This window comes from Chlorocebus sabaeus, chromosome 11 (assembly GCF_047675955.1).
Source record: "Chlorocebus sabaeus isolate Y175 chromosome 11, mChlSab1.0.hap1, whole genome shotgun sequence".
NCBI classification, from domain to species: Eukaryota; Metazoa; Chordata; class Mammalia; order Primates; family Cercopithecidae; genus Chlorocebus; species Chlorocebus sabaeus.
In genome coordinates this window covers 127,906,089-127,929,812 of record NC_132914.1, presented here as the reverse complement: position 1 = coordinate 127,929,812, position 23,724 = coordinate 127,906,089, and the positions used below count along the sequence as shown (strand labels likewise).

At 53.1% G+C, this 23,724-nt stretch overlaps 1 protein-coding gene across 6 annotated transcripts in view; it reads left to right on the top strand.

The window, feature by feature from the left end:
* Nucleotides 1-2,106: 2,106 nt before the first annotated feature.
* RIMBP2 (RIMS binding protein 2) overlaps nt 2,107-23,724 on the top strand; it is a 352,529-nt gene continuing 330,911 nt past the window's right edge. For 2 of the 6 annotated variants that reach the window (XM_037987242.2, XM_037987238.2), the window contains exon 1: nt 2,117-2,693. The gene's annotated coding sequence lies outside the window, so the exon portion shown is untranslated. Of the gene's footprint in view, nt 2,694-23,724 lie in introns of all 6 variants that reach the window. The other 4 variants (XM_073021228.1, XM_037987203.2, XM_037987193.2 and 1 more) reach the window with 4 other exon arrangements.

Genomic DNA, 23,724 nt, shown 5'->3' with positions numbered 1-23,724 from the left:
CAAGTTGTCCAGTCAACACAGTAGGCTCCTCAGACCGAGACCCATGACCTGCAGCCCCACACACGTGAGATGCCGCGGACGACAGTGCAGCCATGACAGACTCGGCGGGGCTGGCACAGCCATGACAGACTCGGCGGGGCTGGCACAGCCATGACAGACTCGGCGGGGCTGGCGCAGGCAGCAATGGCCCTGTATGAGGCCCAGCATATCTGAATGGAAACATTTTTTGCAGCTTATTTGTTTTAGAACCTTGGCTTTTCGGCCTATATGATCCATGGCATTCCTTAAAAATTAGTTTCCTCTCTGCTGAGAAAGTAGAGGTGGAGAGTCATTTTCATGCCACCGAATGACCTTTTAAAAGAGTGAGTCCTTTCTAAGGGGGAATAGCTGTATTTCCTTCTGTCAAATGTTTCATTCGTCCCCCAGAGGAGCCCGTGAAGTAGACATTAGGTGATAAGCAGACACGATCGTTTTACAGATGTGGGAAAAGACTGACCTGCTCCAGGCCACACAGATGGAGTCAGGAAGGCGCAGACTGGGTCAGTGGGGTTCAATGCACAGGTGCTTTGTACGGTCTTGTCATATGTTTTTCTGGAGGTAAAGTTCACATCACATAAAATTAACCATTTTAAAGCGAACAACTCAGCGGCATTTAATACATTCATCATCTTGTGCAACTGCCACCTCTCTCTTGTTCCAAAGCTTTCTCACCACCCCAAAAGGAAACCCCACTCCATTAAGGAGTCACTCCTCATCTCCTCTCCTCCTAGCCCTCAGCAAGCACCAGTCTCCTTTCTGTCTCTATGAATTTGCCTATTTGGGGTATTTCATAGAAATGGGCTCATATGATAGATGGGCTTTGTGTCTGGCTTCTTTCCCCGGCATGGTGCTGTCAAGGTCTATTCATGGGATAGCATGAATCAGTACTTCATTCCTTTTTCCTGGCTGAATAATATTCCATTGTATGGATATGCCACATTTTGTTTCCCCATCCATCGGTTGATGGGCATTTGCATCATTTCCACCCTTTGCCTGTTGAGAGCAGCGCAGCTGTGAACGTGTGTACAAGTATCTGGTAACCAGTTCCTTCCGTGATTTTCGGCAGTCTTGCAGTTTCTGTGACCTGATAACTCTGCTCCAGGGTGAAAAGGAATCATCTGTGGTTTGCCACCTACTCCTGGATACGGCACGTATCTCTTTGTTCCATGCACAGAGGCTGGGGCTACTCTACACAGGGCTTGAAGGAAGCCTCCAGTCTTGCAGGCAAATTCAGAGGCATGTAATTCAATAGCCTATCCGGGAGGCCAAAATGAATCCTGATTGGGAAAACTCGCTGGACCCGGCTGTCACAGTGTTGAAAAAGTTGTCTTGGGAAGAGGTTTCCTCTGGCTGTCTAGGTTTGAGACCATTGCAGTTCCTTTAAGATCACAAGCAAAAACCACGGTGATGGGAGGATGCCTTGGCTTTACTAAGGAGCCCATGTTTTTAAAACTTGTAAAGTGAGTCTAATTGGAGAAGCAGCAGAAAGCACCTCAGGAGAAGTCCTTCCTTTTTGTACAAAGGACTGGTGGTGAGCCCTTCCTTGGACTTCTTGTGTCCTACACTGGAGTCTTGTCCCTGCACAGGGCCATCATTAGTAGGAGCCCTCAGAGCCTCAGTTAGGGTATATGGAGCCCAAAATACCAAAGGGATTTTCCTTCGCACGAGCTACCTGATTTAGCACCTTTCAAAAACAAGCATGGGATTTTTACCCAGGGAAGGAAGCACGTGTGTGAAGTCCGTGCATGTTTCCCAGGGTTTTTTCCCTCCTGCACCACCCGGTTGCTAGGTAGCGGGTGTATCTGTGCCACCACCTGAAGTTCTGTGGGAAGGGGGAACCCTCAGGGCCACTGGAGGCTTGCGGTGGGGAGGGGAGCCAGACAGGAGAGCAAAGACCCAGGCAGCTTCAGTCGCTCCTCTTCATCACTTAATTCTGAGGGCGCTTGAGTTTCCGAGCTTCCTGGAGTAGAGCCCAGGGCAGCTTTCACCTTGATGTGCTGATTGGTTGCCTGTCGGTTGCTGGAGTCCCCCGGCCTCCTGCAGGGAAGATCTTGTGCTGTTTTCCCAGGGACGGAGGGAAAAGCACCAACCCCAAGCCCTATGTGGCTGAGAGCTGTTTGCCTCCATCTCTGTCCGAGCTTTTCACCACAGCTCTGTGAAAGAGAAACTGGCAGTGAGGGGTATAGCCATCTTGGTGTGTGTGTGTGTGCACGTGTGTGTGCATGTGTATTTGTGTGCATGTGTGTGTGCGTGCGTTCAAACACTGACGTTTCATAGGCTCTGGTTACTGCTGCATGGCGGATGATCCTCCCTCTCTCTCTCTCCCTCTGGCTCTCGCTGTCTCTCCCTCCCTCTCGACCTGCTTGCCTGCCTGCAGAAAACTAATGAATCATGTCTCGCTGAATGCAAGCAGTGCAGACACACCAGTGCCCTGCAATGTTGACTGGGCGCCGCCTCTGCCTGCCTCTCGCCCCCTGTCTCTCCCTCTGCTGCTCTCTCCATCCCTCTCTCCCTCTCCCCCTCCTCCCTCCCTCCCTCTCTCCCTCTCCCCCTCCTCCCTCCCTCCCTCTCGCCCCCAGTTTGTAATCTGACACAGTACACTGCAGTTGTCTCCGGGTGAACCTCCGGAGCCTTGGCACAGCTCGCTTCTAAAGGTAGGCTGAGATTTATTTTTTTCTCCTAAAAATAGCTTCCCGTCTCCCCTCGCCTTTCTGCACCTGAGCTGCAGCGGCGATGATCACAGGGGGTTAGCCGGAAACTCTTTGCCCAGACAAAGTTTATTTTGCAGCGGATGGAGAATGCCCTTCAGCGTGGGGTCCGGGGACGCTGGGTGCGGGGAGCAGCGGCTCGCCCTGCTGGCATCTTGGTGCTGCCTGGAATTCAGGGTCGTCTCGGAAGGGAAGGGCTGACCGACTTCTTCCTGGGTGCCGGGTGTCAGCTGCAGGGGTGCTGTGGCTCTGTCATGGCCCCCACCCCAGGCTTTTCAGAAAAGCCCCTCCAGGCAAAGTTTGGCACCCGATGGACACAGTCCCGCTCGCCTGGGGAGTGCGCCCCGGGCGTCTCAGACAGCAGCGGCTCAGGGCCTGGACTTGTCTTCTTGCGGGTGGGGTGGAGTGGGGAAGGGGCCGTGGGACAAACACATCAGAGTCCCCAGCTCGGCTTAGGTGCAAATGCACAAAGCCAGCAGCCTGCACCCAGGAATCTGTCAATTCACGTCCCATGGACTGACTCGAATAATGTGTTTGTCAAAACAGATGTTCCCTGGCAAAGTGTGTGTGTGCATGCGTGTGTCTGTGTGACCAGTGTGCGCGGGCTGCTGGCTGGCGGCAGACTCTCGCAGTGGAAACCGTATTTCACTGAGAAAGGCAGGGTGTCCGGGACCACCTGCCCAGGAGCTTAGGTCTGGGTAGGTCCAGGTGGGGGCCCGGACATCTGTCAGCAGAGGCCTCGGTGGAAGGAGCCTCCCTCCTGTGCCCGGGGAGTGCACGCTGAGGTCGGGGTCAGGGCTGGCTGGGGTCGGGGTCAGGGCTGGCTGGAGGCAGGGAGGGAGGGAGGGAGGACTGCTTTACCTCCCGGCCTGGTCACTGGCCCCAGGGGAGGCAGGGGTGCTGGCTCCATGCCTGCGTGGCTGCTGGGTCCCTGCAGGTTCTTAGGGTGAGCGAGGAGGGAGGGAAGGGGGCCCTGTCCAGCCCCATATTTCTCTCACGGAGGAGCCCTGAAGGAGACTCTGCTCACGAGGGCGAAAACCCCACTTCATCCAGGGAGGGAGAAATGTCACAGATGGAGCAGGCCTGAGAGGAGAGAGAGCGGCTCCCTCTGAAAATGGAAGATTGGTGGGAAGAGGAGGTGTCTGGGCTCCCGGGCCCTGTGGCAGGCTGGGCTGCTGGCAGCCTTGTCGGGCTCCGAGCAGGAGCGGGCAGGGGAGGGAGCTGGTGTGCAGGCTCACTCGCCCGGTGTCTACGGGGAACAGTGGGGGAAGGCTGTAAAAATCACCGCCTCCCCCACGCACATAGCCCCTCCCTGGCTCCCTCCCAGCCTTGCTGGGCTGTCCTGGAATTAGCTTCAGACTCAGCCCCCGCTGGGCTGTGGGGTCTTGGCTTGTGGTGTGAGACATGATCCCAAGCTCCCAGTGGGATGGGCAGGGTCTGACCGGCTCCGGAGGTTCCTTGGGGGGGCGTGGTGAGGGGAAGGCAGGCGGGCACCCCTTCTGCAGTGGGGGGTGGTGGGGCGTGACTGGGGTCGAGGGCTGTGCCGTGGCCATATGGCAGCTGCCTGGGGCCCAGAGTGGAGCCCTTCCAGGTTATTTCAGGGAAGGCGCTGGCGGCCGCTATTCCCCTATGCCCCTTCCGAGAGGATGGCAAACTGGGTCAGGGAGAGGGTGGCACTGCCCACGTGCCCGGGAGACAGGAAGATGCTGGCGCTGTGGGGGCCGCTCCCCACTCAGGAGGCAGGCGCCACGCAGCCCTCCCCGGGGCATAGCAGCTGGCCTCCCCCGTGCTGCCAGCCTGGCAGAGAAACCCAAGCCTGCGGCGTCCGGGGGTGGGCGTGTGTGGTGCAGAAGCTTCCCAGGTGCAGCCGGACTGAGAGCTCCTAGCCGTGAAGATGAAAAGATAAGGTGGGCCCTACACTGTGGCTTTCCGTTTCATCTCTTTGGTCCCTTGCGCTGTTGGCGCCTGGAAGAGACCAGCACGTACTCAGGGGGCGGGAGGAGAGGCAGGATCTGGCTCTTTCCTGAGCTTGCTTCGCTTTCCATTTCAAATCCACCCCCTGCCACATTTGTATTTTTGGAGTCCAGTTGAAGTTTTAATTGGAGCAGTGATTCTCACACGTTGGTGAGCGTTGGCATCCTGGCGGGTAGGCTAAGGGGCTACAAGTCTCAGATCCTCTGATCCAGCAGGTCTGGGGAGGGGCCGGGAATCTGCATTCCCACGCAGTCCCAGGGGAGGTGGAGGCATCCAGGGACCCCGCTTTGAGAATCCTTGAATACAGCGTGACCAAGGGGTGCTTTACACATCTCTGGGACATGTCCTCAGCTCTCTGCTGGCCTTTGGTTGAGATCATACATGGGGGGTGCTTTACACATCTCTGGGACATGCCCTCAGCTCTCTGTTGGCCTTTGGCTGAGGTCATACATGGGGGGTGCTTTACACATCTCTGGGACATGCCCTCAGCTCTCTGTTGGCCTTTGGCTGAGGTCATACCTGAAGCCGAGTGCGCCTCATAGGTTGGTCTAGACCTGCAAGCGCTAAACCTCAGGGACCAGAGGGCCTCACCTGCCTGGGAGTTTCATTTGTGTCCACGAGTCTCCTTAGGGCACAGCAATGAGCATCTGTTCCAGCTGGGCGGATACTCGACGGCTGAATGTTTCCGCGTTTCCCACGTCTGCCCGAAGGTTTGGAATCCGTGTGGTGCTGGGAACCTGGGGGAGAACCAGCTCGGCTGTGCTGGTCTGTTGTTGATCAACCAGGGCTGCTGATTCCAGAAAACTCTGTTCTTCACTCGCCTCATCCCTTGTAGATAGTGGTAGTGCATGGCTTATTTCCTCAGTTTCTCTTTTGACTTTCACCCATTTGAAAAGCTGACTGATCACCTGTGGGGTGGGAGGAGGCCTGCAACCAGCTGAGGGCACCTGTGTCTCTTGTTGGTGATGCTGGTGCCACCAACCTTGGGTGCAAAGGTTTCGCTGAACCATACTCCTCAGTCCCCCCTCCCTCCCTCCTTTCCTTCCCTCCCTCCCTTCCTCCCTCCCTTTCTTCCTTCCTTCCTTCCTTCCTTCCTTCCTTCCTTCCTTCCTTCCTTCCTTCCTTCCTTCCTTCTCTCACTCTTTTGTTCTTTTCTTTCAGTCTCTATCCCTTCTTCCCTCTCTTTCTCTTTTTCTCTCCCTCTTTGTTTTTTCTTTCCCTTTCTCTCTGTCTCTCTCCTTCCCTTCCTCCCTCCCTTGCTCCTCCTCTCCCTCTCTCAGTCTCTCTCTCTGACCTTCCCCTCCTTGTGTCCACCACTGGGCCACGCTCCTGTGTGGATCCATCTTTCCTTGAAGAAAATCTCCCAGGTCACGCCCTGCATGACGGCATTTCAGTCAAGGAAGACCACGCATACTGTGGTGGCCATGTGTGATTAGAACAGACCTGAAAGATCCCTATCCCAGTGTGGCTGTCGCAGCAGCTCAGCTTGAAGCTTTACTCGCACGTGTTGAGTGACGATGGTGCGGGTGAACCCACCGTACTACCTGGCATGTGAACGTCCAGCACATACGGTCATGCACAGACATGATACTTGATGATAAGAAATGACTGTGATACTGGCTTATGGATTTACTGTAACTTTTATCATGATTTTAGAATGTATTCTTTCTACTTACTAAACAAAAGTGAGCTGTGAAACAGCCTTCAGCAGGTCCTTCGGGAGGGATCCGGAAGCAGGCACGGCCGTCGTGGGAGGCGACCGCACCCCGTGCATTATTCCCGTGGAAACCTCCCAGTGGGACAGGAACGTGCGGGTGGAAGGCGGTGATGTGATGATGCTGGCCCCGGGGAGGCCCAGGCGAATGTGTGTGTTTGTGTCTTAGCTTTTAACAACAAAGTTTAGAAAGCAAACAAACAAACAAAATCAAATAGGGAAAAGTGAATAGATGAGGATATAAAGAAAGAAACTATTTTTGTATAGCTCTACACTGTGTGTTTTAAGCGAAGTATTATTACCAAAGAGTCCAAAAGGTAAAAAATTAAGAAATGTATAAGGCAACGAAGTAAGCTGAGGGTAGTTATGGAAGAAAGAATAATATTTTTGTATAAATTTAGCATAGTCTAAGTGTGCAGCCTCTATAGGGTCTACAGACATGTACGGGAATGCCTGGGCCCTCACATCCGCTCCTCACTCACTCACTCACCCACCCAGAGCCACTTCCAGTCCCACAAGTTCCATTCATGCTAAGTGCCGTATGCAGGTGCACCATGCTTTAGCTTTTAAATCTTACTTCTGCTGCCTCTCCTCTATGATTAGATGCACAAGCACTCACCATTGTGTGGCAGTGAGGACTCAGTACAGTCACGGGCTGCATAGCTGTGAAACCAGGAGCAATGGGCTTACCCATCGAGCCAGGGCATGGAGGAGGCTGTGCCACCCGGGTGTGTGTGCAGGCACACTGCGTATGAGGTGCGCTCAGTGACGAAATCACCTGATGAGGCATTTCTCCGAACGCATCCCTGTCGTTAAGCAAGGCGTGACTGCATTTATCTTTGAACAAGCCAGTCACACTGTACTAGGGCTTGTGGGGTTAAAAGTATTAATTTATGAGGTGGGTCCCTGAAAAGTAACACTTAATCTAAATCTATTTTAACTTTTTCGTGGTTATTTTCATAAGTATAAGAAGCAAATGTATCTGTAATGATAAACTTTCACACAATATAAACTTTAAGTCCAAATGGCGTCCTAAGTAAATTTCTCCAAATAGCATCTTCAAAAAATGGAGGAAAAAAACCCCCAAAAAACCAGCACACTCGTTTTAAAAGCCCAGAATAATCTTGATACAAAACCCTAGTGAGGACGTCAAAAGGAAGAACATATACTGGCCAAACCCTCATGGTCACGGAAACCACATTCTAAGTCAAATATTAGTAAATTAGAAAATGGAATCCAGCAAAACATGAAAAGGGTAGTAGACATGTCTTAATTTTTACCTGGACCAGGAACCTCAGAAAATGGAGGAAGTTGGGGCTTCCCTGGATTTGTGAGAGGCTGGATAGCTTCTTTTTTCTTTCTTTTGAGACAGAGTCTCTGTCACCCAGGCTGGAGTGCAGCGGCATGATCTCGGCTCACTGCAGCCTCTGCCTCCTGGGCTCAAGCAGTTCTCCTGCCTCAGCCTCCCAAGTAGCTAGGATTACAGGCATAGGCCACCACGCCTGGCTAATTTTTGTATTTTTAATAGAGATGCAGTTTCGCCATGTTGACCAGGCTGGTCTCGAACTTCTGACCTCAGGCAATTTGCCCACCTTGGCCTCCCAAAATGCTGGGATTACAGGCATAAGCCACTGTGCCTGGTCAGATAGCCTCTTCTTAATGCTCACCTACACAAGAAAGGGAGGTGGCCATCGGGGCTCCGTGGGGACATACGTGTGAAGTGTGGGGTCTGTGAGGATTAGGAGCAGTGGGGCTTGTGGAGGAGCAGGTAGAGCAGGGAGGCCTGAAGACGTCCTTCTGGGATATTCTCATTTGTTGGTGTTTTGTGGTCTGTTGTTAGTAGGGGCTGAATAAGCACTTGCTGGAAAGACCCAGTGTGGGAGATGGGGGGCTCTCTCCTTGGCCTGGCTGCGTGGACCGGTCCTTCCTGTTGGCGCTGAGCCTGGGGTGGGGGAGGTACAGCGCTTGCCACTTCTTTATCTGTGTGGGCCCCAGGAAGGTGGGGCATGACCTATTCATTCAGCAAACCTTGAAGCACCTGCTAAATACTGACTCCCATTTTAGGTGAGCAGTGAGCAAGCTAGAGGAGGGTGCTGCCCTCATGGCGATAGGATGCTCGTGTGTGTGTGTGTGTGTGTGTGCATGTGTAAGACAATGGGCAAGTGAATGAATAATCACTACACCAGAGACAGCCAACCTGATGGAGTGCCCAGCAGAGGGTTCCAACGGCTGATGTTAGAGGCCATGCCTGGGTGATCTGCGAGGGCTTCAAGAGGAGGTGGCATTGAAGCTGAGACAGGACCCTGAGAAGGAGCCAGAGGTGCAGACACCTGGGAGAGGGGTTCGGGCCCCGAGGGCGGAGGGAGGAATGGATCTGTGAGTTGCTTGGTGGCTTTGATTCTCACAGGCATGTGCAGAAAGCGCTCCTTGGGTGTTTTTGGAGCGGCTGGGATCACAGGGGCTGCAGAGCCAACCCCTCTCCTGGAGACCCTCAGTGTCTGCCTGTGAGGTCCCAGGGATACCTGGAAACCGTGGGGCCGGTGGTGTACTTTGTCATTTCCATTCATGCGGAGTTGGTCATGGTGTCCGTTTGGCTGGAAGGCTCCCGCTGCCCGTCCTATGCCTCTTCCCACGTTCCCTCCCCTGCCTCCCTTCGCCCAGTGCTACCAAAAAGGAAAGCCCATTTGGCCATTGTGGCAGGAGGGGCCTCCCAAGGGGCCTGGGGTGCGTTGGTGTGTGTCCCTCGGATTACACACTCCTGGTACCACACCCAGTGTGTGCCTGCAGTGGGAATGCCAGGAACCGGCCGCTGGTTCGGGTGGGAAGGGGGTTTTCCTCAAGGCATTCTTCGTGCTTATTACCGACGTGGTTTCCAAGACCAGAAGCACGCCCCCATCACACTGCCCTGCACCTCCTTAGACAGAGATACGGGGACGGGGGCGACAGGCTGCCTTGCTTTTGACTCTTCCTTCCCTCTCCCTGGGAGGGGAGCCCCGGAATCTTGGGAAACGATGCCTCGACTCAGCTCCAGGTCTGTAAAGGGCTCCGTGTTCAGGGGCCGAGGGCTCGAGCTACGTGTTGACTCCTTAGCCTGGAGCTGCCCTGTGGGCCGCGGGTGCCCGAGCTCTGCTGTTGGGCGTCACGCCCAGAGACCTGTCCCAGCCCCTGCTGCGGTGTGGGTTCTGTGTCTTCAGCCTGTGGCTGAGTTCCCGGTGTCCAGAGAGCAGCTGAGACCCGGCTGGGGCTCAATACGTGTCTCTGAAGAAAGGGTGGATGCAGCTAATGGCAGGTGGGGCCCCGGGAGGGCCAGTGCCTCTGTCCAGACAGTTCCCCAGCTTCCCTCCCGCTTGTCCTCGAGCCTACCAGCCCTGGCGACTGCCTCCCACATCGTGGCTTCTGGATCGTGAGAATTAAAGATGGGAAGTTGTGTCAATAGCTTTTCCAGCTCAAATGCAGCAATGCATCGGACTGCTGATGCTGGCACGTGCTGGGTGCCTTCCTCGCTTACATGTGTGGCACAGCCCTTCTGCGGCAGGCCCTGTTGCTCTTGTAGACCCATTTTTACAGAGGAGACAATAGTCTTTGAGAGATGGAGGGGCTCTCTGAAGATCACACGGCTGGGGAGGGATGGGCCCAGTTTAAAACCCGATCTGCCTCACCACGAAGCTGGGTTGGGACTGCAGCACTGCACGGCCTGCGAGGTCCCAGAGAAGCTGGGGTGGAGCCCATCCTGGGCCAGATGCAATCCCAGGGAGCTCTGAAACACACCTGTGTCCAGGGCCCACACCAGCCTCTTAGAGAAGATGCAATGAGTTGGGGCGCAGGTATAATGGTATTTTTAAAGCAGCTTTATTTCATTTATTTGTTTTTTGGAGACAGGGTCTCATTCTGTCACCCAGGCTGGAGTGCAGTGACATAATCCTGGCTCACTGCAGCCTCAACCTACAGGCTCAGGTGATCCTTCCGCCTCAGCCTCCTAAGTAGCTGGGACTGCAGGCGCGTGTCACCATGCCTGGCTAATTTTTTATGTTTTGTAGAGACAGAGTCTCGCTATGTTGCCCACGCTGGTCTCAAACTCCTGGACTCAAGTGATCCTCCTGCCTCAGCCTCCCAAAGTGCTGGGATTATAGGCATGAGTCGCCATGCCCAGCTTTAGGATAGCTTTACTGAGATCCAACTTACCTACCATCCAATTCATCCATCTAAAGTACAAGCCAGGGGTTGTCAGTATATTCAGAGTTGTGCAGCCATCACTGTCGTGAACGTTAGAACATTTTCATGACCTCAAAAAGAAACCACACGCCATTAAGCAGCCAGCCCCTCTCTCCCCTCCTCCCAGCCCTGGCAACTGCGAATCTAATGTCTCTCTATAGATGTCCTGCCGTGGACACCTTATGTGAACAGAATCATACCACACATGTTCCTCTGTGCCGGCTTCTTTCCCCCAGCACAGCATGGTCCAGGTTCACCCGTGTTGTGGCGTGTGTCAGAGCGTCGATCCCTTTTTATGGCTGAATAATATTCCGCTGTGTGGATGGACCACATGATTACCCACAGGCATCAGTACTTTCTAAAAGGCCGAGATTATTGTAAATACAGTCATGTGTAATGCGTATAGTCTCTCTCTCTCTGTCTCTCTCCCTCTCTCTCAACACCCCCTTTCTTGGCTAAGCATTTTCTTTGCCAAACATGTCTTCTTCCCAGCCTCTAGCTAGCTGTTCCCTACATTCGATCCACTAATATCCACCACTTTCCCTTCACATCCTGAATCTGAGCTCTTCTTGCTCTGGCCACCTCGGTCCCCTTGGCCAGAGACCCCTGGTCTCGTCCCTGGGCCACTGCCTCAGTGACCCCCCCCAGGCCTCCTGTGTCCACCTCTGCCTGCAGGTCACTCTCACACAGCAACCAGAGGGCTCCTGTTGGAAATGACTCAGACCACGCATACTCTTGGAAGCTTCCAATTGCATTTATTCTCACTTATAGCAAGCGCAAGGGCCTCCCAACGGCCACAGGCCTGCCTGATCTTCCTCCTTCATGTCTTTGTCTGGAAGGCTCTTCTCCCAGCTACCTACTCATCATGTTGTTCAGGGCTCTGCTCAAAGGTCACCACCTCCAAGAAGCCTTCCCTGACCGCCTGCCATGACAGCAGCCGTCTGCCCCTCCTGTCCTATCACCCGTTCTGTTTCTCAGTGTGCTTCCCTCCCTCCCCACGGGAGAACTGGGCGTGGGCGGGACCTTGTTCCCTGCTCCTCCCGGCTGCCTCCCTTCAGGTGGGTCCCGTTCCATTCCATGAGGGCACGAATCCTCTAGGTACCTACGCCAGCATCTGCGACTGGGCACGGCTGGCATTTGGAAGCGCTGAGTGTGTCTGCATCTTCCCGGGTTGTTCTGTGACCCCACCGCCGTTCCCGCTCTCAGGCCTGGGTGTCCCCTGGGCCCCTGTCCTGTCTATACCCCGGCCTGCTTCAGCTCTCAAGCCCGGGCCCTGCTCAAGAGCAGGAAAGAGAATCTTGTCGCTTGAGGACATATTCAGTTACTCGATGTTTTCTTGGTCATTTCAGGATTTCGCACAGTTAATTTAGGATTTTTCTCTCTTCCACGGGGTAGGGCTGGGCAGGTCGGTCTCTCGGCAGAGGCACAAGCTAGACCTGGCGGAGCTTGTGGGAAATGCCCTTTCTCCATTAATCTGCAGAATGCACCTGCGGCATTTGGGACCACTGGCGGCTGCCGAATCCCTCCACGATAATTTTGGTGATGAGTCTGTTTGGGGGCAACAGCAGGAGCCATGAAAATAAGAGCCGGCCTCGCTGAATCCTCGCTGTACCCCCAGGCCCGTTCTGCACGCTTCCCACCAGCTAGCTCATTTCACTGTCAAAAGGCACCAACACCCGGAACGGTTAAGTCACTTGCCCAAATCATTATGGCTCGTGAGTGGAGCAGCCAAGATTTACTGGGCACTTTGGCCAGAGCGCCAGTCCCTGGCCACTACGCCATGCTGCCATGGGGAGCGCGGACCTACCTGTGCCCCACGGCATCTCCACGGGAGCTGCTCCGTGAACGTGTCCCTCGGAAGCAGCCTTCAGTGGTGGAATTGGCCACAGTCGCAGGGCAGAGTCGGCAGCCAGGCTGGCAGGCTCAGATCTCTGCTCTGCTACTTCGGCTGTGTGACCACAGGCTCTCTTCGGAACCTCTCTGGGCTTTCGTTTTCTTATCCATAAAATACAGGTAACAAGAGCGTCCATCTTCTCCTCGAAAGATTGTTATTGACGGCATTCACCGGGGAAGAGTGCTTCGAATCTCCCGACACTCAATAAAGATGAGCGAATTGTCTTTATTTTCATTCAGATGGGGGCTGCAGAAGGGGTGTTTGGATGATTAAATGACTTCACTGGCCTAGAGCATTTAGAACAGGGCCTGGTATAGTGTGAGGGTTCAACAGACATTAGCTATTATGATTCCTGCTATTATTATTAAACTCCAAACAGACCAATCATTAGCATGTGAATAGAATTAGTAGAATAATACCAATAGTCCCAGAAACGGGTCCTCTGAAGATTGTGCAGCGCAGATTTCTTGTAGATGCTTCCGCAGTGTATTTATTTTTCCTTTCTCACGAGCAGAGCTGTCTAAAGGGTGTGCGAAGTGAGCTGGTCACGGCAGGAGGGAGAGACTTTTGCACAGAGTGACCATCAGCATTTTAGTGACCCCGCGGGGATGGGTAGGCTGGGAAGAGAATGGCTTCTGCCTCCATTGGTCCCAGCCACACCTGGCGGCCTCATAGGTGGGCGTTTGCCTTGGGGCACTGGGCCTGCCCTGTCTGAGCTGGGACGTTTTCGCAGGCTGGGCGCCTGTGGCCCTGCAGCCGTTCGCTCCTGCCATACCCAGCGTGCCCCAGCGTCACAGAAGGAGAGAAAGAGCAGGAAAGCGGTGTGCAGGGGGAGAGGCGTGAGAACCACAGAGAAACACAGCAAACGCCTGTGCCGAGTTTTTCATTAGTGAGGAGCTGGTCAGGAAGAGCCTTTTACGGGGAACCACGTGGGTTCCGGTGTGGGCCTAGGACAGCTGCGTCCCTTCCCTGCCAGCCTCTCCCCCAGGAGGCGTCTGTGGCTCACAGTCAGGGACACGACAGATGGGGAAACTGAGCCTCCTTTTCCCCAGAGGTGAAAGATGCATTAGGAAGCACAGGGTCGGGGTGCGGCCGCCAGGGCCCTGGTCTTCGTTGCGTGGTGACTGGCGGGGAGGCTCCGGGCGGCTTCATGAGCCTGTCTAGTCTTGGTCTCCGCTTTTCACAAGTGGGAATATTAACATCTCGTCGGTTCTCCTGGGCTTTGGTTACGCAGGCATCTTCTCCCTAACTCATGCATCCTTGAGTGTCACTGATTTGTGAAAAACTCAGTTTCAGGCATCCGTGTGACTCTGAAGGCGGAACTAGAGCAATGCGGCCGCAGAGAGGAGCCCCTGGAGGCAGAGGCGGGGAGCCTCGTGCAGCTTTGGAGGGAGCTGGTCTGGCCACCCGGGCTTCTGGGCTTCCGGTCTCTAGATCTATGAGAGAAGGGATGTGTGCTGTTTTGAGCCTCCCAGTTTGTTGTCATTTGTCATGGCAGCCCAGGAAACCAACACAGGAGGATATCACTGTCCCCACCATTGTGGAGACGAAAACTTGGACGCACAGAGAGGTGAAGCAGCTAGCCCAAGATTGCACAGCTAGAGAGCAGCGACGCCAGGACCTGAACCGGTGAACCCAGTGGCGGAGCCCCTGGCCCTGGGCCCATCTTGCAGGTGCTCGCTGGTCGGTAGTCTAGGCTTTGGGAAGTGGAGGCAATGCTGGCAGGATGAGGGGTTGTGAGTCCATGGAGGGAACACCTTTGGAAAGAAGGTTAGAAAATGCAGAGTGCCACTTAATTAATTTGCGACTTAAAAACTTCCCTTTAGAAGCCATTTACTTTTGTTTATTATTATTAGTATTATTATTATTACTTTTGAGATAGAGTCTGGCTCTGTCGCCCAGGCTGGAGTACAGTGGCACGATCTTGTCTAACTGCAACCTCTGCCTCCTGGGTTCAAGTGATTCTCTTGCCTCAGCCTCCCAAGTAGCTGGGATTACAGGCGCGTGCCACCACACCCAGCTAATTTTTGTATTTTTAGTAGAGACGGGGTTTTGCCATTTTGGCCAGGCTGGTCTCAAACTCCTGAGCTCAGGCGATCCTGCCTCCCGGGGTGGTCAGGCCCCAGACCTCGGTGCTGCATTCAGGTTCAGGTTCAGGCTCAGGCTCAGGGTTCCCTCCGTGCTTCTAGATCTCTCCGTCTTTCTCTCTCTCTCTCAATCTCTCTCTGTATTTCCTAAGCTGTTCGATTGTGGGTGCTGTTTTTCTTTCTTCTCCCCTAGGAAATGCCGTTTCAAACACACCCCCAATATACTACACATGACAATTGCTGAATCTTATTTAAGACGTGGAGAAGCCGCCTGACCCAGGGGAGGCTGTGCGGCCGGTGATGTAGACTGCTAATTAGGGTTAGGCAGTGGCCCCCAGTCACGTGAGGGCTAAAGCGCCCAGATCCGATTACAGGATCTGATGGAGCCCACGCCAGGGCCTGGCCCTCAGACTTCGGGTCAGCCCTGAGCTGAGCACCAGGTGGTTGCAGCGGGTGAGGGATTGGGGAGCGCAGGCGGGTGGCCGAGGGAGCGCCCATGCCACGCTTTTAAGAAACAGTGATCGTTTGAAAATACAGCACCCTTCCCATCACAGTTCTAACACAAGGTAATTTTCAAACACTGATGTTAGGTGGTGATTTTCTTATTAGTGAATTCGGGATTCTTGGGCAGGCTTCATAATAAGTGCAGGGACCCGAAAATGTCCGGGGCGGAGGGGGAGCCCGCCTGGAGGTTAATCTGGGGTGCACAAGGCCAACACCAGGCGTCAACTGTCAACCAGGAGGGTGACTTCCCTGGTTAATTGGTTGCCCCCGTGCTAGGAGGCTGGACCACGTTGGCAACTGCAATTATCTCAGGCTCCGAGACAGAATCCCGCCTGGGCCCTCTGCAGTGACCCAGTGACCTGGAGGCATTACAGGGAAGTCCTATTCTAATGAATTTCTCCGGGCATCTGAAGGGCAGCAGCATTTTTCTGAAATGAATAAATTGCTGGGAATCACAGTCTCATTGTCTTGGCCCAGGAGGAAAGAAGTTGATGCTCTCAACCCCTGTCGAGGCAGGTCCTGGCTGAGCACCCGGGATGGTTGATTTCATGGCATTTCCATACAGCCCTATGATTAACTCCAGTTTTATGGATGAGAAAAGAGAGGCCCCAAGAAATTAAGTGGCTTGTCCAAAGGCACACAATTTGTAACTGGGTTTGGGGGAGGGGCCCTCAATCTGGTCAGGATCATGATTCCAGGGCCTCTATCCTCACCGCTGGGCCATGGTTCTTACTGGAAGAAATTAATACTAACAAAACAGGAAGGGGTTGGACACAGGCTTCTTGCTCTCACACACACCATTCCTATTTTCTTCTCCTTCATCTTACATGTGGTTCTTTCTTTCCTTTTTTTGAGACGGAGTCTCGCTCTGTTGCCCAGGCTGGAGTGCAATGGCATGATCTCGGCTCACTGCAATCTCTGCCTCCAGGGTTCAAGGGATTCTTCTGCTTCAGCCTCCTGAGTAGCTGGGACTACAGGCATGTGCCAACACACTCGGCTAATTTTGTAGTTTTAGTAAAGACGGGGTTTCTCCATGTTGATCAAGCTCGTCTCGAACTCCCGACCTCAGGTGATCTGCCCACCTCGGCCTCCCAAAGTGCTGGGATTATAGGCATGAGCCGCCGTGCCCGGTCCCACATGTGGTTATTTCATTGCTGTTGGTGGTGGTGGCAATCTGGAGATTTACCCAAAATCATTGCTAAGGATTCAGCTAGAGGGAAGCTTAGATTTCCCTCCCCCGCTGCAATGCAAACAGCTAGGACCCTTGTTGTTTTGGAAGAGCATGTGTCTGGCGGGCTGGGATCATCCTCGTCCTGGATTATTGACTGAAATTGGCTGGCCCCGGGAGCAACATCCACACGGGGGCCTCTTGCATGCGCATTGTGTCTTGGGAGGCCTGGTGCCTGCAGTCCCTTCCCTAGAACAGCATCAGCACGAGGCTGTCTTTTGTGCTGCATGATGTTTGGGAGGCCTCGTGCCTGCAGTCCCTTCCCTAGAGCATCTGCTCCTTCTAGAACATACGTGTGTGGGCCGCACATACCTCCAGCAGGCTGAAGGACGCCCTATAGGAAGGGGTGGGCCATGGCAACCCTGATCCCAGCTCCTTGGTTTTAAGGCAGGTTGTCAGGTGTAACCTGTTTCGCCCACTGAGTTCCAGGATGTGTTATTAAAAGACGTATTTGGCCCAAAGATCTTGAAGAAAAACCATGAATTTTGCGGCTTCCCACACTATCAAGCAGGAGTGATTTGTGTCCCATGGCTTTGAGGGGGCTCAAGTCAGCATCAGGTGCTGTAGTCGGTCTCACAGTCTCACACCTTCCTTGCTCAGAAACCTTCCCCTGGCAACGTGCCCAGCAAGGCACTTTTCACCCCATGTTCAGACGCGGGCCTGACTGTGGAGGTTTCCTGTGCCCGACTCCCCTGGGCTACTCTCCGTCCCTGAGTGTGATATGGTGACCTGCTGACTATCGGCATTCTTTGTTCTTTGGAACCCTTGTGTCTTCCGGGATTGTAAACTCCAATACAAGCCATTCCTTGTGTGATGCAAGCTGAGTGTAAGGCAGAAGGTGCCATGTAGCTTTTACGTCTTCCAACCACAACACCTGCTGGTTCTGTATTTATAGAACACTCTGAGGCCTTCCCAGGCAGCTCGGCAAAGGTGTCTGCCCCGCTGTGTTAGGGGGGCTTACAGCGTGAGGGTCCTGGCTCAGCTCCCACCTGCTGAGGGGCTCTGCTGCTTCCCTTCTTACCACGTGGGCATGACTCAGAGTGGCTCCCTGTCTACAGCTGAACCCAGTGGCCTCCAACTGCAGTGCCATCCTGCCCATCCTTCGAAATCCCACGGAAACTTCGTATTTGTGTTTTAACCCTTCCCAGTGTTTACCTGGTGGTCTAGAGACCTGTGTGCTCCTCTTGTCTGTCCTAGAAGACTACTTGCTAAAAGTCAGGGCCATGTTACATGTGACACACACTCCATGCTCAGTACAGGAGGTGCTTGTACAAAGTGGTGCTTATAAAGTGTACACAGTGGGTGCTCACAAAGTGCGCACTGCGGGCATTCACAAAGTGTATGCAGTGGGCGCTCACAAAGTGCGCGCTGCGGGCATTCACCAAGTGTATGCAGTGGGCGCTCACAAAGTGCGCGCTGCGGGCATTCACAAAGTGTATGCAGTGGGCGCTCACAAAGTGCGCGCTGCGGGCATTCACCAAGTGTATGCAGTGGGCGCTCACAAAGTGCGCGCTGCGGGCATTCACCAAGTGTATGCAGTGGGCGCTCACAAAGTGCGCGCTGCGGGCATTCACCAAGTGTATGCAGTGGGCGCTCACAAAGTGCGCGCTGCGGGCATTCACCAAGTGTATGCAGTGGGCGCTCACAAAGTGCGCGCTGCGGGCATTCACCAAGTGTATGCAGTGGGCGCTCACAAAGTGCGCGCTGCGGGCATTCACCAAGTGTATGCAGTGGGCGCTCACAAAGTGCGCGCTGCGGGCATTCACCAAGTGTATGCAGTGGGCGCTCACAAAGTGCGCGCTGCGGGCATTCACCAAGTGTATGCAGTGGGCGCTCACAAAGTGCGCGCTGCGGGCATTCACCAAGTGTATGCAGTGGGCGCTCACAAAGTGCGCGCTGCGGGCATTCACCAAGTGTATGCAGTGGGCGCTCACAAAGTGTGCACGTCACAAAATGTGCACAGGAGGTGCTCACAAGGTGCTTGTTGTGTGATGGAACATTTGGAATTTGTTGGGTGGTTGGACCCATTTCCTGCAGCTGCCATAATAACTGAGGATGAACTGGAGGGTTTAAAACCACAGAAATCTCTTCCCTCGAGGTCTGAAGGTGAAAGTCTGAGATCCAGGCGCGGCGGGGCTGTGCTCCTTCCAGAGGCTCCAGCGTGGGATCTTCCCTGCCTCTCCCAGTTGCCGGTGGCTCCAGGGATTCCTTGGCAGTGGCCACGTACCCCCCACCTCTGCCTCTGTCTCCACATGGCCTTCTTCTGTGGCTCTGTGTGGCCTTCTCCATCTCCAGAAGGACGTTCTCATTGGATTGAAGGCCCCGACTCAGTCTGATCCCATCTGAAATCCTACCTTAAGAATTGCATCTGCAACATCTACTTCCGAGTGAGGTCACATTCTGAGGTCTCGAGTGAACGTGACCCTTGGGGACATTCCTCGCCCCACTGCCATGGTTGACCATCTTGCAGACCCTTGCGGGGTGTGGCTGATGTCTTAGAGATTCCTCAACTCCAGGCATCTTTCTGGGGAATGGATGAAGGGAGAAAATAACCTTGGCTGATGCCTGGGGCTGTGTGGGTCTTTGTAGAAATGGCCTGCCCATTTGAGATTGAGAGAAAATGAACTAAATGAACTAAAAACCACACCAACTGGAAGATCATCCAATGTTTTCTGGCTAGTAAATGTTTTCAGGAAGCATTTTCCTCAGTTGGGTGACTGGGCAGGGACCATGGCTGCCCCTTAGGGGTAGCAGATGGGCATTTGTGGGCTGAGAGCCACCCACACACGCCTTCTATTTGGCCTACGTAGAATTAGGAAAACAATGGCTAAAATTGGTTACTAGCATTTTAAAAATTGGGATATTTTGATATAAAACCTGTATTTTTTTTTTTTTTTTAAGACGGAGTTTTACACCATCACTCAGCCTGGAGTGCAGAGGCGTGATCTCGGCTCACTGCAACTTCCACCTCCCAGGTTCAAGTGATTCTCCTGCCTCAGCCTCCTGAGTAGCTGGGATTACAGGCGCCCGCCACCACAGCTTACTAATTTTTGTATGTTTAGTAGAGATGGGATTTTACCATGTTGGCCAGGCTCGTCTTGAACTCCTGACCTCAAGAGATCCACCCACCTCAGCCTCCCAAAGTGCTGGATTACAGGTGTGAGCAACTGTGCCCAATCTAAAACTTACATTTCTAGCATCTTTTGTAAACTGCACACACCAGAATTTTGTGGGACTGAGTCATACTTGTCTTTTCCCGACGGGTCATGTGAAGGAGCAGGAGGAGAGACAGAGACCAGGACATTCGGAGTGGTGGCAGGGACGGACGGCCTTCTGATGTGAGCAAGTTAAAGACAGTGTTTGAGTCAGTATGGAAGTGGGTTATGTGGCTGTAACGAGACCCAAAGGAAGGGGCTTCACTAAGTCACGGTTGCACCCCCTCTGGCTCCGTGGCCCACGCCTTCTCCCTTGAAGGTCTTTATCTCTGGGGTCTGTTACTCTGCTGTCTCCTGTTCCCCTCCCCTCCACCTCCCCTGTCCTTTTTCACTGTCTCCTTCATGGCCCCTCCCATGAAGAAAGGCCTCACAGCGCGGCTCTCAACTCTCTCCTCTTTTCCAGGCTGTCCCTCTCCACGCCCATGACTGCAAGTTAGCTGTTGAAGATGGCTCAAATCCCTGCTCCAAATGTCCCCCTAAATATTAAGCATGGTTCCAGCTATTTCCTAGACAACTTTTCTTTGATTCTTGCATTTCCTGCAAGTTCAGCATATCCCAAACGGAGCTCACTGTCTGTTCACCAACACTTGCCCTTCTTTCCACTTTTATTTATTATTATTATTTTTTAAAGAGATGGGATCTTGCTTTGTGGCCCAGGCTGGAGTGCAGCAGTGCAATCATAGCTCATTGCTGCCTTTACTTCCTGGGCTCGGGTGATCCTCCAGCCTCAGCCTCTGGAGTAGCTGGGACCACAGGTGGGCACCACTGTGCCTGGCTAATTTCCCTTCTGTGTTCTTGATGAAGGTTGATGGCACCACATCCAATTTAGGAAGGACAAGAAACTGCAGAATATTCCTCCCTGAACTTCTATCTCCAATCAGTTGCCAAGGCCTGCCAATTCTACCACAATTACTATGATTTTTTTAAAGAGGCTAGTCTCCCTCTGCACCCAGGCTGGAGAGCAGTGGTGCAATCATAGCTCACTGCAGCTTTGAACTCCTGGACTCAAGCAATCCTCTTGCCTCAGCCTCGCGAGTAGCTGGGACCACAGGCGTCCACCACCATACCTGGCTATTTTGTAGAGATATTTTGTAGAGACGGGGTCTTGCTATGTTGCTCAGGCTGGTCCTGAGCTTCTGGCCTCGAACTTCTCCTGCCTTCACCTCCCAGAGCATTGGGATTACAGACGTGAGCCTCTGCACCTGGCCACATCAGTACTTCTTGAGTCTGGAATTCTCTATTATTTCTGCGGTCTTAGTTCAGGATGGCTTTTGCCGGGTTTTGTGTCTCCCGAGGTACCTCCAGTCGGGTACTCTTCATTCATTCCATCCTGTGTGTTCATTATAAATATGAACCTGATCACACCATCTTCTTATCTGACACCCTTCGGAGGCTCTTCTCCATTGCCTACAAAATAAAATCCCTTGTTTTCAGCCTGGCAGGCGAGGCACGCCTCCCCACCTTACAGCCCCCATTCACCTCTCCCTTTAGCCACGTGAGATGATTTGTAGCTTTCAAAACATGCGCGGCTGCTTCCTGCCTCTGTGCTTTTGCAGAAGCTGTTCCCACGCCCCGAATGCTGTCTTTTCTCTGACTAGATACGGTGCTTCCCAAACCGGGACTCCAAAGAGAGGTTTAAGCGACTTCTCCAACATTGCTGAACAAAGTGGCATCACAGAACAGCACATTTACTTCCTTTTAATTCCCCTTACTCCTTCTGACTAAATCCAGGAGAAAGTCTCAGTTTGGTGTTAGTTGGACTTTATATTTCTAATTCTTGCTAATCACCTTTGTTAAACCTCATTTGTTAAACGATCAATGTTCACAGTGATCGGTTTGTGAACCTCTGGCTCAAAACGCTGAGTCAGCTCAGTTATCTAGCTAGAAATTCATATCCTTCTGCTTTATAAAACCATCTATATTAATTTTTACTTTACATTTAAGGCTGACGATGTTGGCTTTTGTTTTGTGGTGGTGATCTATAAATTTAAACCTTGCTCAGGTTTAACGTCAGTAATTTAAAGAAAATTATTAGATCAAACTTGAGGGATGCAGATGACACATATTGAAGGTAGCCTCTGAATGACTGATGTATAGAAAAACCAGATCACCACACACATCCCCCAGACTCCCATCAGCGGCCTCTTCTTTTCAGGAACTGAGTCTGTCTCTGCCCTCCCCAGGCAGCTGCATTTTGCAGGCGTCTTCTGCACTCCCAGTAAGGTTTTACGTGTACCCATGTTAAGCGTTTATCATGTACCTGTCCTTGTGGACATGTCAGCCTTGCTGGCTGCGACGTGAGCATGGAGGGCAGGGTTGTGCCATGCATCGTTGGTACATTCTGCAGCTCCTGGAATTTAGTAGGTGATCAGTTGCTCAAGCAGCATCTCCCCTTGGTGACTCAATGCACATCTGAAATGCACCTGTCCAAAATCATATACTTGCAATTTCTTCCTGCCATAAATGTTCTTCGTTTCCTCCTCCAGTGTTCTTTGTTTTTGTGAATGGCAACTTATTTCATCTAGCTGCTTGAGTCTAAAGCCTTGGGGTCATCCGTGACTCCTCTTCAAGCCCATATCCAAACCATACCACATCTGGACATCTCTAAACTTTCAACACCTAACCTCTTCTTTCTACCTCCCCTGCTAGCTCCTTAGTCCAGACCAGCCTGCCTGTCACCTAGGCAGCCATCCTAGCATCTGCCTGGTCCCCCGGCCTCCAGTCTTACTGATTGATGGTCGGTTACCACGCAGAAACAGGGGCTGATCTTTTTGAAACATAAATTAGGTCATGTCACTCTGTTGCTTAAAACCTTCCAGCAGTTTTCCTGCCCGCTTGGAATGAGGTTCCTGCCTGGACCCCCCACTCTCACCGTGTACCACCCTCCCTCCCAGGTTGGTCTTGAACTCCTGGACTCAAGCGAACCTCCCACTTCAGCCTCCCAGAGTGGTGGGATTACAGGTGGGAGCCAGCATGCCTGGCCTTGAATAGTTTATTTAAATGTTGAGTGTTGAACAAGGTTGTATGGAGAGTAGCACCTTTCCATCCTGTCCGCGTAGCTCTGAGATGGTGTGTCACTTGGAGATCAAGCTGAAGTCTGAGTGTGGGTTTGGTGAGATGGGAGGCTGAGGCCACACGGTCCTCCTGGCTCGCGTGGGAGCAGATGTAGCTGGAAGTTAACACAGCGAACAGGAACTCAGGCTTGGAGGAAGAGGGGCCCTGTGGTCTTGTCATGACCAGGGAAGGCTCCAGCCAGGGTGTAGCATGTGGGCCAGACCTGCTGGCACTTGGATTATAAAAAAGAAAACCTCAGACAGCTAAGTGGAGATGAAATGCTCCCTGTTTCTGGAGTGAACAGATGCTCCAGAGCCTAGTGGAAGGACAGATACTGTGTTCACGATAGTGGACATTTGTGTTCATAGTGGGAGTGACACTGACGGGAAACTGATCTGTTGTAGGATCTCGCTTATCCTCGGTCTGGCCTGGAATAACTTTCCGGCTCAGGCGCTGGGTTCTGTTTGTGTACTCATTTGGTTAGTGTTTGCTGACCACAGGCTATGTGTTAGACCCTGCGTTAAGAATAAAGGCTAAGAACACGGCTGTCCGTGTGTCCAACGTGGCTTCTTCCCTTCCTTTGTGTCCTCTCCAGGGCCATCATGAGCAGCCAGCCCACCCTATCATCTTTGTAATCACTTTTGTCAATGTCTGCTACCTCCTGTGTGGCAAGCAGGACAACTGCAAGGAACGTTGCCGCAGTGGGGACTAAGCCAGTTCAGGGGAGCACCATCCATGCAGAGAAGAAGAATGAGCGGAATTCTCTATGGGAGGGCCGTGAGAAGGAGCCTTCCAGGCCGGGGAGTGGTCCCGAGAAGGCCTTGGAGAGGAGCGCAGAGAGGCCGGCATGCTGGAGCGTGGTGGGAAGGAGAGAACACACAGTGAGGTTGGCGATGAGGCAGGGTGAGATCGCAAGCAGCAGTGAGGACTCTGGACTTTATCCTGAAGGTCATGGGTAGCCTCCGAAGTCCTTTACGTAGAATCACATGGTTGAGGCCGGGCGCTGTGGCTCAGGCCTGTAATCCAAGCACTTTGGGAGGCCGAGGTGGGCGGATCACAATGTCAGGAGATCGAGACCATCCTGGCGAACACAGT